The following is a 16,415-nucleotide window of genomic DNA, read 5'->3' on the forward strand; positions in this document are numbered from 1 at the left end:
TCTTATTTCATTGTCAGAGATTTCATGCTGTATCTTTGTCCTTAGGAAATTGATTTGTTCCCTTGTTCCAAGAAAGGAAATAGCTGGGAAAAGGTAGGGGTGTTTTTTTGTGTTTTGTTTTTTTTTTTCCTCTTTTACAAGGGTTATTAAATACCAATATAATCTTGCAGGGAGTTAATCAGTGGCTAAATATTTATTACATGAACCAGGGACTATTCAATGGAATAAAATGTCTAACAATAGCTAAAAAGATACCCAAGTAATTACTCCTGTGTTCAGAATTTCTTTTAATATAATTATACCAGTATTTATCTATCTGATTCTAGATTATATATGCTCATGTGAGTGCTTTGCCAAACATATGTTCAGGTGTGCATTCCCATGGATTCAGCCTGCATCTGACCCTTGGCAAAATTGTGACCAGAGCATGGAGGAGCAAACCATCCCTTGGAATTTTATAGCCATGATCTTTCTCTTAGTCTCTGTATTCTATTTTTTGTGGAGTAAAGGCAGTGTGCACACAGATACTCAGGCATTCCTTTCTTGACCTGTAACTTCATGTCACAAATGCTCAGTGGGCAGACCACAAATGCCTGGGGTTTTCTTTTTCATATTATATTCTATATAAATTGGGGAAATGAAACAGTAATTAGCAACATGAACGAGCATCACACAGTGCACAGAAATAATGAAAAATTAACAGAATGCTTAATCCAATTCTGTGGTTTTACCCACTAATTTCATTGAGCTTTCTTAAGTAATTTAAGAGTTACATTTTTTTGGATCAGATTCTAGTCTCCAACTTTTAGAAAATATTGGATAAACAGTCTAATATCAGGCAAAGCAACATCATTGAGGAGGCATTAGATAGTGCAACTATTCTGCCTGAATTTCCATTGCCATTTCAATAGATATCTTTCACAAGTGAAGAAATGAAGCCAAGAGCTGGACAGGACAGTGATAAGCTTCACTGAAAAGCCTGGAAATGGACTATGCAGGGACAGTTCTTCACTTCCACCTCATTCATTTTGCATCCCTTTTTCCCTGAGTATGAAGTCACGTGTGACACTGGTGTGTTTGAAGTCTCAGGCTGGATTTACACCAGCATAATTCAGTGGCGTTTAAGTGTGTGCTCTTGATACATGTCAACAGGAGAGCGGGGGCTCCTTGCATTTTTGAATGGGCAGAGATAGGAGTAAAATGAGCAATAAATCCATTTAATAAAAGTGAGAATGCAGATGTTTAACCACAGCCCAGGACTTTTTTCCTTTCCATAGTGAGAATCTCTGTGGAAACACCAACACACGGCTGCACCCACTTGGACACGATCCAGGGATCTTCCTCAAGGACTGTGGCACAGCTCGTTGCTAGCCCTCCATACACACTGGCTCACCAATGATGCCTGGCTCTGAGACTAGGCTTTGCTCGCACTGCAGGCACCTTCTCTGGGTGCTTGGGCAGGGCAAGGAACTTGTGGTGCAGCTCAGGAGAGGTCTTCTGTCCTGCACCTGGAAAATTAGCAGATAGATCAGACTGCCCTGCTGGGTAAAGGCTGAATCTTGGCCCCTCTCTGGCAGCACTGACCATTAGGCAATGAGTTACAAGTGTTCTCTCCCTTGTTACAAGTCCTTGAGTGAAAGCTCATTGGGACATAAAACTACTTTTCTAATGGATCTCCATAGGGTGCTGGAGGGCAAATTTCTAGCATCATTCCCAGTACTGAAGTGTCTCACCCAGGAAAGTCTGTTTCATGGCTGGACCCTTCCCAGTCCCAGCACAATGGTGGAGAGCTCACCCCTGCCATCCTGCTCTTCTGACTGCAGAAGAGAAGGAAATAACCTTTTCTATGATGAGACTGCCGCTTCACAGGAGCACCACATTCATGCCAAGAACAGCAGTGAAGGAACACAAAACTGATGCGGCACCATGAATGTTCCTCATCTGTTGCTATCACTCCATCCCATAGCCTTTACACAAACTTTGCTGAGAAAGACCTACTCTCATAGTGTAGACTGCTCCAAAAAATTTGTGGGGGTGTATTTAATACTGTCTGCTTTTCCATGTGGGAAACTGAGAAGGATTGTCTGAATAATCAGTACAAAATACAGCGGTGTTTTTCTATGTGTAAAGGAAGAGAAAGAACTTTTTGCGCTCCATCCTTTTATATAATAGATGACAAAGCACAACACAGCAAGGTTGTAGCTAGTTTTTATTCCAGGAGTTCACAAAGCTGTCAGCCAGCTCAGATGCCATCTCTGTAAGTAACAGGGATTTAAATGCAGGCACATACACCTGTCTGGGTATTTGGATAAAAGTCTGGTAGCTGGAGTATGCAACTACACAGCTATAAATATTTAAACTGGCTGCTCTGAGTGCATGCTCTCAAGCTGCAAAGATGCTGGAAAGCAGAGCACAGCTGGAGCAATGCCAAATCAATAGGTATGGGCTTTTAAAGGGTGCTTGTATGGATCTCTGCAGACACTTCTGGTACTGTGAAATGCTTGCTATTAAAAGCAGAAGATAACAGTGGCTTTTCATTAGAAGAAGCAAGCCCTACAAAATAATCTCACATCCTCTTTCTTGCATAGAAACATGGAACATTGTTATGAGGACAGGCTGAGAGGACTGGGCTTGTTTAGCCTTAAGCAGTGACTCCTGTGTACAGGTAATGGAGGCATGCACAGGAGATGGAGCCAAACTCACCTTGGAAGCACACAATGGCAGGACAAGAGACAACAGGCACAAGCAGGAATGCAGGAAATTCCAGCTTGGTACTAAGAAAAGGTTTTAAACAGTGAAAAGTCTCAAGAACTGGAACAATGTTCCAAAGAGCTTGTAGAGACTATGTCCTCGGAGATATCCAATCTTGACCAGACAAAACCCTAAGGAATCCAGTCTAACTGGTCCATCTTTGAGCAAGAGCTTGGCCTGGGTGGCTTTTATGCCTCAGTGCCAGCATGGAGCCTTTCAAAAATGTTAACCGCAGTTTGAAGACCAGAGAAACATAATGGCCTTTGCAAACTACTGTTACTCAAAATACCTAAATGTTCCTTTTAACTTTGGCTCTTGTTCATGTGAAGAAGACAAAAGTCGCCATCTAACAGGTGGCCTATCCAGTCTGCAGGCAATCTTCTTCAACAGATTTCACACTCTGGCCTAGCCAAAGCTGACTCAAGCTAGCTGAGGAAGCTGAGGAATGGGAAGAACAAGGGCTTTGTGAATGCCAAGGAACAGCAGAGTTGCATTGCTAATAGGATGAATCCTCTGCAAAATTCTTGAATCCCAAAACAATCTCCATCTGAACTTCTAGGAAAATATGATCACGGTTTAAATATTTTGGTATCTGTCCCAGGCCAAGTGGATAAGGGCCTGACTGTGCCAGGGGTTGAACAGGACCAGGGTAATAAACAATGCCTGAGTTTGCACTCAGATTTGGGCTTCTCTGGCCCTTCAGAGATGCAAGTTGGTATATATGTCCATTGCAACACCTGAACATGAGGAAAAATCAGAATCACGCCAAATAGTTTGGTGTATTCTTTTATGTTGCTTAGATTCTCTCCCAAACAGAACCTCAGTCTTGAGAAAAAGCCAGTACTCCTCCTTTATCCCAAGCACAGTTGCAAGATTAAGAACAAAAACAAACCAGCTAAGCACTGGAGGTACAAAAATTTTAAAAAGTAGCTGTCACATTACTAGCAGAGAATTATAAAACTACTTCTGTAGGAATATGAAAATAAATGTCCTTTAGTTGTTCAGATGAATAAGACATAGTACAATTCTAAATAATGTATCATTGCAGTTATAAGCTTGAATAGTATTGCCTTTTTCCCTCAAAGAAGCACTATATGTTGCAGATACAAAAGGGTTGTTGTTTTGTGTTTAGTGTTGGTTTTTAAAAACATTATGCCAAGTTTCTGTTTTCAAACACATGTCCATGCTGGGAAGAAATGGGCATGTATCCATCTTGCCTTCATTTGCCAAATCATTTAACCAGAACTGGGAATACTGACAAACTTTCTCAACCTTCTCTCTCTCTCTATCTCCAGTGCAATTGTATAAAGTAGCCCTTTTCAGAGCTCTCTATGAAAATGACCAGTATAAACATCACACACTGTGTTTCCATTTATCAAGTGAAAAATTATTTTTAACACACTTCTAGAGAAAGGTAACAGGTAAGTTGCCAATGTTCTTATAGCCATTTTAAAGGGAAATGTGTCAGCTTATAAATCAATAGCTGGCTCGATGCTATTTGCTTCTGAATGGAAACCAACTATTTTTGCAGAGCTCTGCTCACAGCAGCTGAGCATCAATGCTAAGTAATGTGTAGCTATTAGGGAAAAACTGAGCATGACAACACAAATCACGGAGACCCTGATGAAGATCTCTGCACATGGCTGCTTCTTCTAATCACCAGCAGAATTTAATGAGACACCTGCAGTTTATGCACACTCTTGTTCCAACATAAATTGCCCTGAGAGCACAAAGTCTTCTTTTAAAAAATATTCTGCAGTAAACCATAAACCACGAAGAGTTCATTGTTGCTAATAACATACTCCTCATTAATTTATAATGACACGACATAATAGTCCCTCATACGTAACGTACAACAGATCTGAAGATTAAGTTGAAGGGTGTTAAGATCTAATTAGCAGTTTTCTACAATTTAGATTTTCATTAATAAAACAGTGATGGAGACCTCGAAATTGACCACCTGCAAGGCTGCAAAACCACTATTTCTTCATAAAATCTGACTCATATGAGATGAAGGAGTGGCCTGAATGTGTCCCGTGGGTCTCTAAATAGCAGCAAGCTCAGGCAGCCTGGGATTCCTCCTCTGCTTGAAGCTGCAAGGGCATTCAGCTGTAGGCACAGATGCTCCAGCCTTGTCTTCATCCTTCCATTGTAGTGAGAGGGCAGCTTGGACTGCCAAAAAATCATCAGAATGCCAGAAAAGATAAAAGCTAAGTATACCTTGTCAGAACTTATCACATCTGGGGGGGGGGGGGGGCAGAAGAGGGCAATAAGCCCCCTTGTTTTCTAATCAGCACCATGTTCTTTGTGGGAATCCAGGGCTTCCCTCTGGCTGCCCTGGCAGGTCTGGGACCCTGGCAGGGGTCAGAAACCCCCCTGTACAGGGCCCCGAGAGACACTGTCTGTGATCTCTGTCCATGGAGAGGAGTTTTCAATCTTACAGGATGAATTACAAGCTTTGAGTGTTTGATAAGAGTAATAATAAGGTGTGACACGGGTGCAAAGGTAAAATTTTAGGTTTCTAGATTAGGGGTTCAGAGGGGACAAGATGGAGGAATTGGGTGTGTCTTGTCCTTTTCCTCCTTCTTCATGCCCTCCATGTTTCACTGTAGTGTTGGCATTTTTCTATTGGTTTAGGCTGGGGACACACTGTTCAACGTAGATGATAGATATTGGCACATTATTGTAAATATAGCACACATAATTTCTGGTATATAATGTTTGAACCATCCCACTGGGGGCAGAGCCCCGCACGCTGCCCTGCAGAACAGACCTGCGGCAGGGCAGCAGAACATGTTAGAGATAAGCAAAAATAAACAACCTTGAAAACAGCACAGACGAATTATGGCTTCTTCTTTGGCAACGGGGCAGAAAGACAGAGACTTTCTACAATCTCGGAATCACCAATACCCACAGATTCTGACATTCTTTGCCGCTTGGGGGAGGAAACAGAGAACAGTGTCTGCTAAAAGCAAAACCAAATCTGACTCCTCTGAATCAGTGGGCTCAGAGAGAGAGTAAGGGCTTGTTGCTTAGAATTAGGGATATTGTCATCCACCTAGTCAGCAGCTGGAAATTGCTGGCAGGAGTTGCTGAATCCCTGGCGCACCCTGGGTTTTATTGTCATGAACCAGAACTGGAAGTGGCCACAGTACAGAAGCCTATCAGACTCTCTTCAGCAGGTGGACAGGCTTCACAGGAATTCTGATACAAGCTCTTTTGTGACCATTGACAACAGCATTTTGGCTTTTTAACATCTGGGATGAATACCTGAGGCCCTTTGATGTTATTTTGTTGCAAATATCTGAGTGTTACTTTGGGATCTTCCTTGGAAGACATCTCAAAAATTGTGAGCACATTACAAATTGTGATGCAAGCCTGCTGCTTGTAGGAGGAAAGATTTGTGGCATTAGTTAGCGAATCAGCATTTAATAGCAGTATTGAAAAAAAGTGATGGGAACTGCACTCTGCTCCTCTTCTGTTGTCAGAAATAATCCATTTGTCAGTGGCAGCCTATCCAGCATTTCCTATCCCCTTCCCTCCTTGGACAATAGCTGCATTTCCCACTGTGCCAGCTGATATAAACAGGCCCATCTCCACTGAAGTTAATGGAGCTGGGGTTTTTCACATGGTCTAAGGACCTGGTGCTGAACATTTTAAACTGGCTGTGCAGTTGCATCAGTTATCAAATAAGGCATGTCAGCAACTCTTGAGTCAGACAAAATAGTTGTCTAATAGCCCTGCTATTAGGAAAGCCAAAAATGCTGTCACAAGAACAGTCCTGGTGACACTGGTAAATATCTTTTACAATGTGTTACTTATGGAATAAAAAATAAAAAAAGGGTGATGCATTTTTATTCTTCTCACGTTATTCAAAGATTTTCTCATCACCAGAACAAGAAAGTGTCAGAATAAGCGCATTTGAAAAACCATTTTTTAATAAAGTAAATTAAGCCTTCTTTGGTAATGGGAGTGAAAGAGAATAATGTTAATGGAATTTTCATTAAAGAAAACTTCTTTGCAAAAGAGTACATACCATTGGGAGAGAAAAATTAGCAGTCAGATCCTCACTGGTTGCAATCTGGCATGGTTCTAGTGACAGACTAACATCCTGTCTAGTGTTGCAAGGGAAATTACACAGGCAAGTTGTGCTCTGAGACATGCATTTGTTATGAACTACCTCATATTTGTTACTGGTTACCTCAGGGCAGAGGAGTAAATTCATTTTTATTAATGAGAAATGCGCAGGTGACATCTGTGAGTGAACTCCTCAAGGGTTTGGGCTGACCTAAAAAAAAAAAAAAAAACCCAAACAAAAACCGCCTACAAAAATACAGGAAGAAAAGTATCCCTGACCTGTATCCCTGACAGCATCTTCACCCCGAAGCTGCCAGCATTTCCATGCCTTGCCTTGTCACCCTGGGCTGGCATCCTGCCTGCCCTGCCTGCCCAGCAAAGCACAGCCCAAGGTAGTGCTGGCATTGACAGCTCTAAAGCCCCAACCATGTCCATGGTCTGCAGCACTGGAAAGAAATCAGGTAGTGAGGGTCTCCTGAGATGTCTGTGCCTCTCTCCTTCACTCTTTTTGGAAGGGGGAGGAGGAATTGCAGCAAGCCTCTGCTAGAGCTGCAGGGACTGGAGGTGACATAGGGTGGCTCAGGCACCCAGGACAGCTTCCCTGGGATCAGGAGCAGGCTCACTGCCAGCTCATTCCCTTTCCTTTGCAGGCTGGAAAGGTGAGGGGGCATCTGGCAGTGTTCCAGAGGGAAGCAGGTGATGAAATGTGTTGAAACATATATGCAACAAACTGAGAAACAGGTGAATAAACATCAAGTGCAAAGAACAGAAACCCTTTTTTCTAGCAGCTAAATCACAGCTGAGGGGCACAAACTAATTCCATTAGGAACTCCAGAATGCCTGAGAGACATGGGAAAAATTTGAAACTGAGCAGAAAATCTATTCAGGGTGAAGCCACTGGGAGAGCTGAGGACAGAAATTACTCCAAGGTGTGGAGCAGAGCCACGGAAAACAGCTGATCAAACCCTACAGAAAACTTTGGGGATAAATTGCTCTAGAGAAGTGCAGCAATCATGAGGATTGGATTCAAGGGTGCTTCAGTATCTTTTCTAGTGTAAAGCCTCCTCAGCCAAGTGCTTGGGAATGGTTTAGCACCTTTTTAAAGTCTGAGAAATACAAATAAAAGCAAATATTTTGGGAAAAAAAGTATCTGATTTGAAAAATATACACGAGAATATAAAAATTGCCTGGAATTAGTGCATTTTTTTGTCCAAGTTACCTACTGTGCCTAATGTCTAGAATCTGTTGATCTGTGGCTTCTCAGCAAAAGGAACAGTCCTGCAAATGCCAAAATTTTGATACATAAAAATAGCCCAAATTTGTGAGCTGCCTCAAAGCATAATTTCCCCACAGTTTCAAAAACTCTTTTGCAAAACTGGCACTGTAGAAGTCCCAGCTCAAATAATGATTCACAGAGAACAGATCCATCATTTGTAAGCTGGAAATTTTGAGCAAAGGGGGACTTTGAAATAAACTCTCCATAACATTTGGGATTCCTCTGTTGCTGTGAATGACATCACTATGCTGCATAAAACAAACTTCTAATTTTAGTGTCACTCTTTAAGGCATTTACAAATACTTGCATGCTCTACATTAACAGAGTTGAATAGCTTTAAAATATTTTTAATAAACAAAATCTTCACATTTTTCAGGAGATCAAAGCATAAGCAATTCCTATAAACATTTCATTTGAACCAGCATTAGAAATCAAGCTGGCATTTGTTGTACCATTTGCCTCATTCTTATGTAGAAGCCTCCTATTCTGTTTCGTATATAATTTTATTTATTACTGTAATTTTGGTTGCAACTAATCACACACATTAAAAATCATCTAACTTTGAATAAGTCTTTATAAAAATTTTGATGCTCTGTGCTGCTCATTCTTGATAACTGATGTATTAATGTGCACCTGATTTAAAATGCACAGTGCAAATACAAAGTGCTAATTACAGCGATCCAAACTGCAATCAAGGTTTTCACGGCTCTGCAGTGAGTGGCATGGCATTCACCAGCTGTAGCCTAGGCTACGTATGAGCCCTTTTTCCCTAATGTATTCCCAGGGAACAGCTTCCCTGGGAGCAGGGCAGGAGGCTTACTATGTTCCCTGGGAATAAATGGCACTGCAAGGCCATATGAACTCAAACCTTGATGTCTATTTTCTCACCAACCTGAGCCTTAAACAACTCCTCAAGATAAGTTCACCCTCCCCTCCAAAAATAGATCAGGCTGTCCTCTTGCTAAATGATACTGATTTTTTCTACAATTGAGATTATATATATATTTAGATATTTAGATACAAAATTAGATATGGTCCTTAATTGCAGATTCAGAGCCTTTTTATTGCTCTGAGATTTGGGAAGTGCTCTGCAGCCTTTGAATCAAGGCTGGGATTTCCCCAGCGCAGCCGGCACAGCTCTGTAAGACTGTGCTCCGAAGCAAGTGCTGGATCAGATCCTTAATTTGTACTTGACAATGTTCAACTCATACGCACAGTAGGTGGATGGGGGAGTTTGAGAGCTTTCAAATCGTGTGGAGGAAAGGAAAAAATAGACTTTGTTCTGTATTCAGCACTTGAAAATGATAAATCTCTTATATTCTCTAAGTTACCACATGTATGTGGAGCGAGAGAGATTTAGATCTTAATCTTTTTACTGAAGTAAAATAATTAAAAGGGTTTCACATACTCATTTATTTCCACATGAAATATTCTATTTCAGGAATGCTTGAGAAAATGTTTCAGAAGTTAGCAATTTAAAGCAAGCAGCTGCATACTGATAACAGGCGCTGCAGCTTTAGATCACAGGAATCCACTCAGCAAAGGAACCAATTTTTCTAATTTTGAAAAGCAACAAAACCCCACTGGCTAGCTTGCCTGAAATTAAAGCATGTATCTATTTATTTTGTTAGAGAAATAGTAAAAAAATGGGTTGAAAGAGATGAAACTCTTTTAATATCTCACAGACTATAATTTATTGCTGAGGGAAGAGCCACTGAATTATTCCTCTTCTAATGACTATTAATTTGTGAGGTATGGGCAGAAGATGTGCCACTGTTCATGTAGATATTTGAAATACTGACATTTTTCCTACTATCCAAGCTATTCCCACAGATGGGTGATTGGATTTCTTGCGCTCCCCACCCTCACTACAGCACTGACCAGGGCAGTCCTGAGGGGTGTCTGTTGACTGGGCTCAGAGCACAGAATCCACTACCACAAACATCTGATGAAATAAGTGTGTGGAATTAATTCTTTGCTGTGTGGCAACGTGTTCTTGCACTTTAAACCCCGACAGCTCAGTTTTATCAAATGATAAAATGTTTTTATCACATGAATTAATGCTTAGATGGAAAACGTGATTGGGAGAACTGGTGATAGCTTACCAGTCAGTTTGCTCAATCCATTTTTCTGTCCTTAGACTTGTCAAGCATGAAGACAATCAAATCCTGGCAACATTTGCATTTGTATCCATCCAGACCAACATAGTGAGTAATAGAATTATCTTGGTCTGACATTTGAGGTCACCAGAAGGGTTTCTGGGCCAAAGAGGCCACCATTAAAACATCTCAGTCGAGTTGGCTCCTTGATGGCCCATCAGGATAAAAACAACTTCTTTCTGCTGTGAGGAGTTTTCACCTACAGATGTCTGTTGCAACATGTGGGCCCATGATTTTCTTGGCAACTTTTCAAAACTGGCCTTTTGGAAAATTATTTCCATACTCACTGAATAGCTGGATGTTTGGAGTTTGGCAGACTTGAAGAAAAAATATCTTTGAAAGGGAATTCAGGGCTCAGAAAGCCACACTTGTGTTATCAGCATTTTAATTTGTCCCAAACTCAGGCTTAAATCCAGAAGGAATTGTTAAATATTGTAATCTTCTGTAGATCACAGGCTTTCATACAGTTACACTTTGCTGAGCCTCAAGATTGTTTGTTTGATTAGTCATTTCTTCCATGTGAGATTTGATTGTTGATTTGAAGACATGCAGACGTGGAAAGCCCTTCACTTCTCTTCCCAGTTTGTTCCAGTGGCTAATCACCCTCACTTGTTTCTCAATTAAGTCTGCCTGATGCTGGCTTCCAGCCTCCTATTCTTCCAGTGTCTTTCTCATGAAGTAAGACAGCTTTGGGTAAGGCAGGGTCAGGCACTGGCACGCTATGTCCACTCAAGAAAAATGCTCTGCAAGAATGCTTGTTGGCATTTTTAATTGAAAAATTCTTTGCATATTTATTTAAATGAATTGAAATTTAAAAAACCCAGAAAAACAAACCACAGCAGATTAGTGTTTTATACAGAATTTTAAAAAGCATTGTGCTCTATAAACATGTGGTTTTATTTTAATGTTTCTCTAGGCAGGTATTACTGAGAACAGACAAAATAAAAAAAAAACTATGTTTTTGTTCTTTTGCTTTGTATAATGAACATCTGCATTCTCTTCTACCTCAAGTGTCTGTTTATGAAGTTAGAGAAATCCTCTACATAAGCAGTAGGCCAGAACAGTACTGAAAACTCAAAAGAAACTCCAGATGACAGTCTGAATAAAGAGAATTAAATAAAGCTCAAAGCTTCACCTATCTCTAATAAAATTCATTCCAAAAACCCCCTTAAAGACTCAGCCATAGCATTAAATAACTATATCTTTATTAGAAAGCTATTTCCTCTTTGCAAAATCTACTCTGAAACAAGGATGGACAGAGAAACTTAGTCCTTAGATACCCAGAAAAAAAATAGGAATTGCTCAAAAATACTAAACATACAGTAGATAGAAGAATTTAAAAATCTGTGTCTGCATCAGCTGGAACTGATGGAAGTTTTGCTCTCAGTGCTAAGACATGCTTTACTACTTTGATTGAAATATTTCAGTTTCACAGTCCCCTGAGATCTGAGGACTGTCAGTGTCATGCCCTGTCAGCACCACTGTTGTGGAGTGGAGCCATTGGCTCTCTCTTTACGGGCTGGGTTGAGAAGGATGGCAAGATAAGGACATGCCAAAAATCTAAGACAATCCACCGACCTCAGAGCCCACAGAGATGTTAAATCAGGCAGGGCCCAGGGGCAAGGGCACAAAAAGTAAAAATATTTAAAACCCCTCCAAACAGGGTTTAGCCTCCCAAGAACTACTCTTGAAAGTTACTGTAATCTCTCTAACTCAAGTTTCAAAGACCCCTACAATCAAAGTGGCCAAGATCTCTTTTAATAACTGATTCAATGGTCTAATTTCTTGTTTTTGTTCTCCACCATGGAAGAACAACCCTGCACTTAAGTAATTGTTGTGAATGAATCAATTACACAATTACCATTAGTGCAGTTGTCCAATTAAGCCTTTTCACAGACCTAAAGGAAATCAAAGAAAATCCACGCACATTAATATGCTGTACCTTTTCTGCAGGAGGCTCTGGCATTGCATTAAGTGCTATTTCTAAAGACTGCCTGCAGCAGATTTAAACTCTGGTTGCGTGAATAAAGAAAAGATAATGTTACTTCAACCTCTTACAGTCATCTGGGTTTTGTTTTCATCATATTTCAGAAATATTCACATGCTTTCCATACATTCTGTAAGGATATTTTTGTAACATGAAGTGCTCCTTTCTAAGGTCATTTATTTTCATTTTGATGCAGCCATGCTGATGAATGGCAGACAAAGGGGCATGAGAACTTACTTCTCCATTTAATCACAAACTATAAGCAATAAAATTTACTCCCCAGGTACTAAGAATAGTTTGTGTCCAAATTTTATGTATGGAAAGCTAGCTGCTTGCAGGGCTACTGATGAGTGTCAGTCATGGATCCAGCTCCTCTGGGATTTTTAAGCCTTTAATGCCCTCTGTGCACCTGCTCCCTGGGCAGGTCTGGTACTGCCTAAAGCTGTGCAGGCAGCACAGCCTCCACAAACCTTCCTGTCAGATGGTTTCTGTGGCAGCTCTGGCTCTGGCAGGGATGGGGAGGTCGTGTTGGCATGTCACCTCATTTTGGGATGCTAGAGGATCTGTTTCCAGATATCCAGATACACAACTGGAGGAACATACATTTTGGCAGTGATCACAGATCATTGGGCATAAAAGGCTGCAGGAGCTGGAAGAAAGGTAATGGTGCAGTCAGAGGAAGAACATCATCTGTCTGACATCAGCAGCACATTCCCTTAATCTTGCATGCTGAAAAAAACACTGCTCTAAAAGACATGTCTCAAACTACCTCTTTCAAAGTTCTCTTCACAGTAAATACTGGAAGAATATTAAACTGGAAAACGTCTTGGTCCTCCCTGGATCTTTGTTTGGACAGATACAATTGTGGAAGCCAAGGCAGGGGTAAGAAAACACTGATTAGCGACAGAGATTTCTGTCTGGGAAACTAAGAAAACATCAGGCTGGAGTAGGACTGTGGGAGAGACCAAGCCTTGTGGGACTGTCTGGTTTTCTGGGATACACTGGACTGTTCATAAATAGACTTCTGGCATGTTCTCACAGACAGAATTAGCTGGTCCTGGGCCCTCCCTGGCCTGGGAGGGAATCATCTCCATGCAACTCATGTGACACCATCAACCAAACTGCATAATCACTTCAAGCCTGTGATGGGGAAATGGAGGGATGGGCATCAGAACATTATGGGAGGCATCCAGCTGGCCAAAGCTGGGGTACCAAGTGGGATCAGCACTTTAAAGCAAAGAGTTTGCATTCAAACAAAGGCCATTTGCATTCAGATCTTTTCTCATACTGTCTACAAGGGGAGTCTGAGGCACAGAAGGCAGAGTCCTGCTGTCTGATCAGGGCTGCAGCTGTGTCACAATGCCTGAGAGCCCTGCCATCCCAGGGATGCCCACCCACAGGAGGTGATGGTGTTGGTTCTGCATGGCTGGGCTGACACCCCTGTCCAGAGAGATGCTGGCAGGCACAGGGACATCCTGGGGCAGGCACAGGGACACCTTGGGCAGGGACACCCCGAGAAGCTGCAGTTGTGGGTGACCCACTTGGGAACAGAGCAGAGGAAAAGCAGTGAGCAGCAAAATGTCATCACAAATGGGAGTTGGCAGCTTTGTGAGACAACACACCGTAAGCACAAGCAAGAAGAAATAGAAGTTGGTGCAAAAAGACCAAGGATGAAAAAGACATGTACAAAGACATGAGCAAATACATGAGCTAAATACCTATGCTCAGTTTTGTTTTAAATCAAAATATTTTTTTCCTCCAAGAAGAAATGTTAGAAGGAAAATATAAAAGAAATCTAAAGTGTTTGATGATGAACAAAAAACCTCAATCTCAAAAGACCAAAATGGAAAAATAAAGCTTATTTCAATTCTTTTTAGATTTCCTTTTCAAAAGACACCTGGCTCCAATGCTCTGAATGCATTTAATCACAACTGTCTTATTAAGCAAGATTGAGCAACCTAAACCATATGAAAATTGTTACTGGCCCAAAAAATGACTCAATAGGAATGAGAGCCGGTCCCATTAATTACGTTCTGGAGAGCATTCCCAAATGTGCATTATTCACACTGTAGTTCTAAGCACATTGTAGCTCATGAGGGAGAGGTGGGAAGACCCTCACTTGGATGGAGGCAGAGAACTGCACCTTTAGAGTGAGCAAGCATAAACTCATGGGAGGGAGGAGTGACAAAAATTACACAGAATTCAGTACGATTGATTAATTGCCTTTAATGCAAGTACCGCCATAATCATAAAGGGAGACTTGATTAAATGTGCAAAGAGCTTGATGAGAACTGTGACATAGAACCAGCTGTAAATTTTGATACACACAAGCTCTCTGTTTCTGTCCATAGTTTGTGCCTCCAAAAATGTCTGTCCTGCTTGAGTATATGCTCAGCAGAACTACAAGTACCACATCCACTGATGCTATGTGACTCTTAAATTTTTACAGACTTTCTGAGCTTATGTGACCGTTATATCTGAAAATGAAAATACAACATATTGTATCTTGATAAAATAGTGAGTTACTTAATAAGTGGTGTAGCTAAAATTCACAAAAATACAACAAAAAGATTCCCTGGTGCACTGTATGCTAATTAATTTTTTTTTTTTTTTTTGGTAATGAACATGTTAAAAGATTACTGTTATTATTCTGAATTATTTAAAATACTTGCCCTGATTATGCAGTAGCAGGCATGTGCAGTTGATCTGAAGGAGCTAAACTTTGCATCAAATTTCCCCTGGGTGCTGTATGAAACTGCACAATAAATGAGTGTTACTGTAACTTAAACAGATACTGACTCTCAGAGACATGAAAATAAAAATGTTCTGGTGTTAAAACGTGGCCCTGACAGGTCTATTACACTCTTCACAAAGTCTGATCATTTCCTTCGAACAGTAGCTCTCTTAAAAATTAATGATGCATACTTTCCACGCTATCTCATTACTGATGCACAACTCAGTAGGTTCAGATGAGATTCCAGCTAGACAGGCACTCAGTCAGGGGGGTGTATTCCCCCTCAGCAGGGAATGGGTTTAGATCACCAAAAAACTTTCCTTCTCTTTACCTTTTTCTATTTAATCTACAGGGACTTTCTGTGACATCTCTCTTCTCCTTTCCAGTTGTCAATATGACTGTGTTAGATCTGCATCTTGGGTTTAAAATTACATATAATAGCATAAAAATATTTTTAACTGAATTTTGGAAAAAATCCCAAATATTTCAAAAGAAATCTTTTTCTATAGCACATGTTAAAATTTCCATTAATATTTTAAAAGATCCCAGTAGATGAGAACTTTTCTCCATAAAGCTACAAAAGTTAAGGCATTCAGAGTATTGAAACTCCCAGCATAATTGTTACAACAAATTCCCTCAGGCTTATTATCACTAGCTAAAAATGCAGCAAATAAGTAGCTTTTAGCTTTTTAATTTAAGTAATTTAGAATAAATTGATTTCTGTAGTCATATATCAAACATATAAATCAGCTTTCTAAAGGAGAGTCTCTGTGATTTAACTCAACTTTTTGCCCACTCCCACCCAGCTGGCTCCCTCCAGCCCATAAAAGGCCTAGGAAAATAGGTAAAATTGGCATTGTGGTACAAAGGACAGCAGATCTGTCTGTGCCAGAAGAGTGCAGGGTATGAGGGAGTGTGGTTCAGCACCCCTCACCCAGCTGTAGCCTCAGACTTCAGTAGATACAGGCAAGGGATTGTGTGCTTATCCAGTATTCCCAGTGCAAATGAAATCCCCAAACTGGTGTTGTTTTTCCCTCTGCAGCTGAATGGTGGCTTATACTGCTAACATCAATTGACTCATCTCTAAATGGGAATTAATGAATATGTATGACTAATGCCAAGCTGGGCTGGCTGGGTGCCCAGGTATTGGGAGCTATGTGTTTTCCATTACTGGAATGCATTTACTTTCACTGGATGGACAGATTTTGAATTTTATTGTTAATCTTTCTAAATTTAAAAAAAAAAAAAAAAAAAAAACAACAACCAAAAAAACTTCAGAGGCAGAGTATTCAACTAGTAGTATGAGACTGAAAAATAATAACCTGGGACAATGTGTTCACTTTGGCTGGCATTTCACTTAGGGCATTCCTACAAGAGCTGCAAAATCTGATATACAATGAAAAGATTTTGTCAATCCTCAAAGCATCCAAA

The sequence above is a fragment of the Taeniopygia guttata genome, chromosome 2 (assembly GCF_048771995.1).
Source record: "Taeniopygia guttata chromosome 2, bTaeGut7.mat, whole genome shotgun sequence".
Classification (NCBI taxonomy): domain Eukaryota; kingdom Metazoa; phylum Chordata; class Aves; order Passeriformes; family Estrildidae; genus Taeniopygia; species Taeniopygia guttata.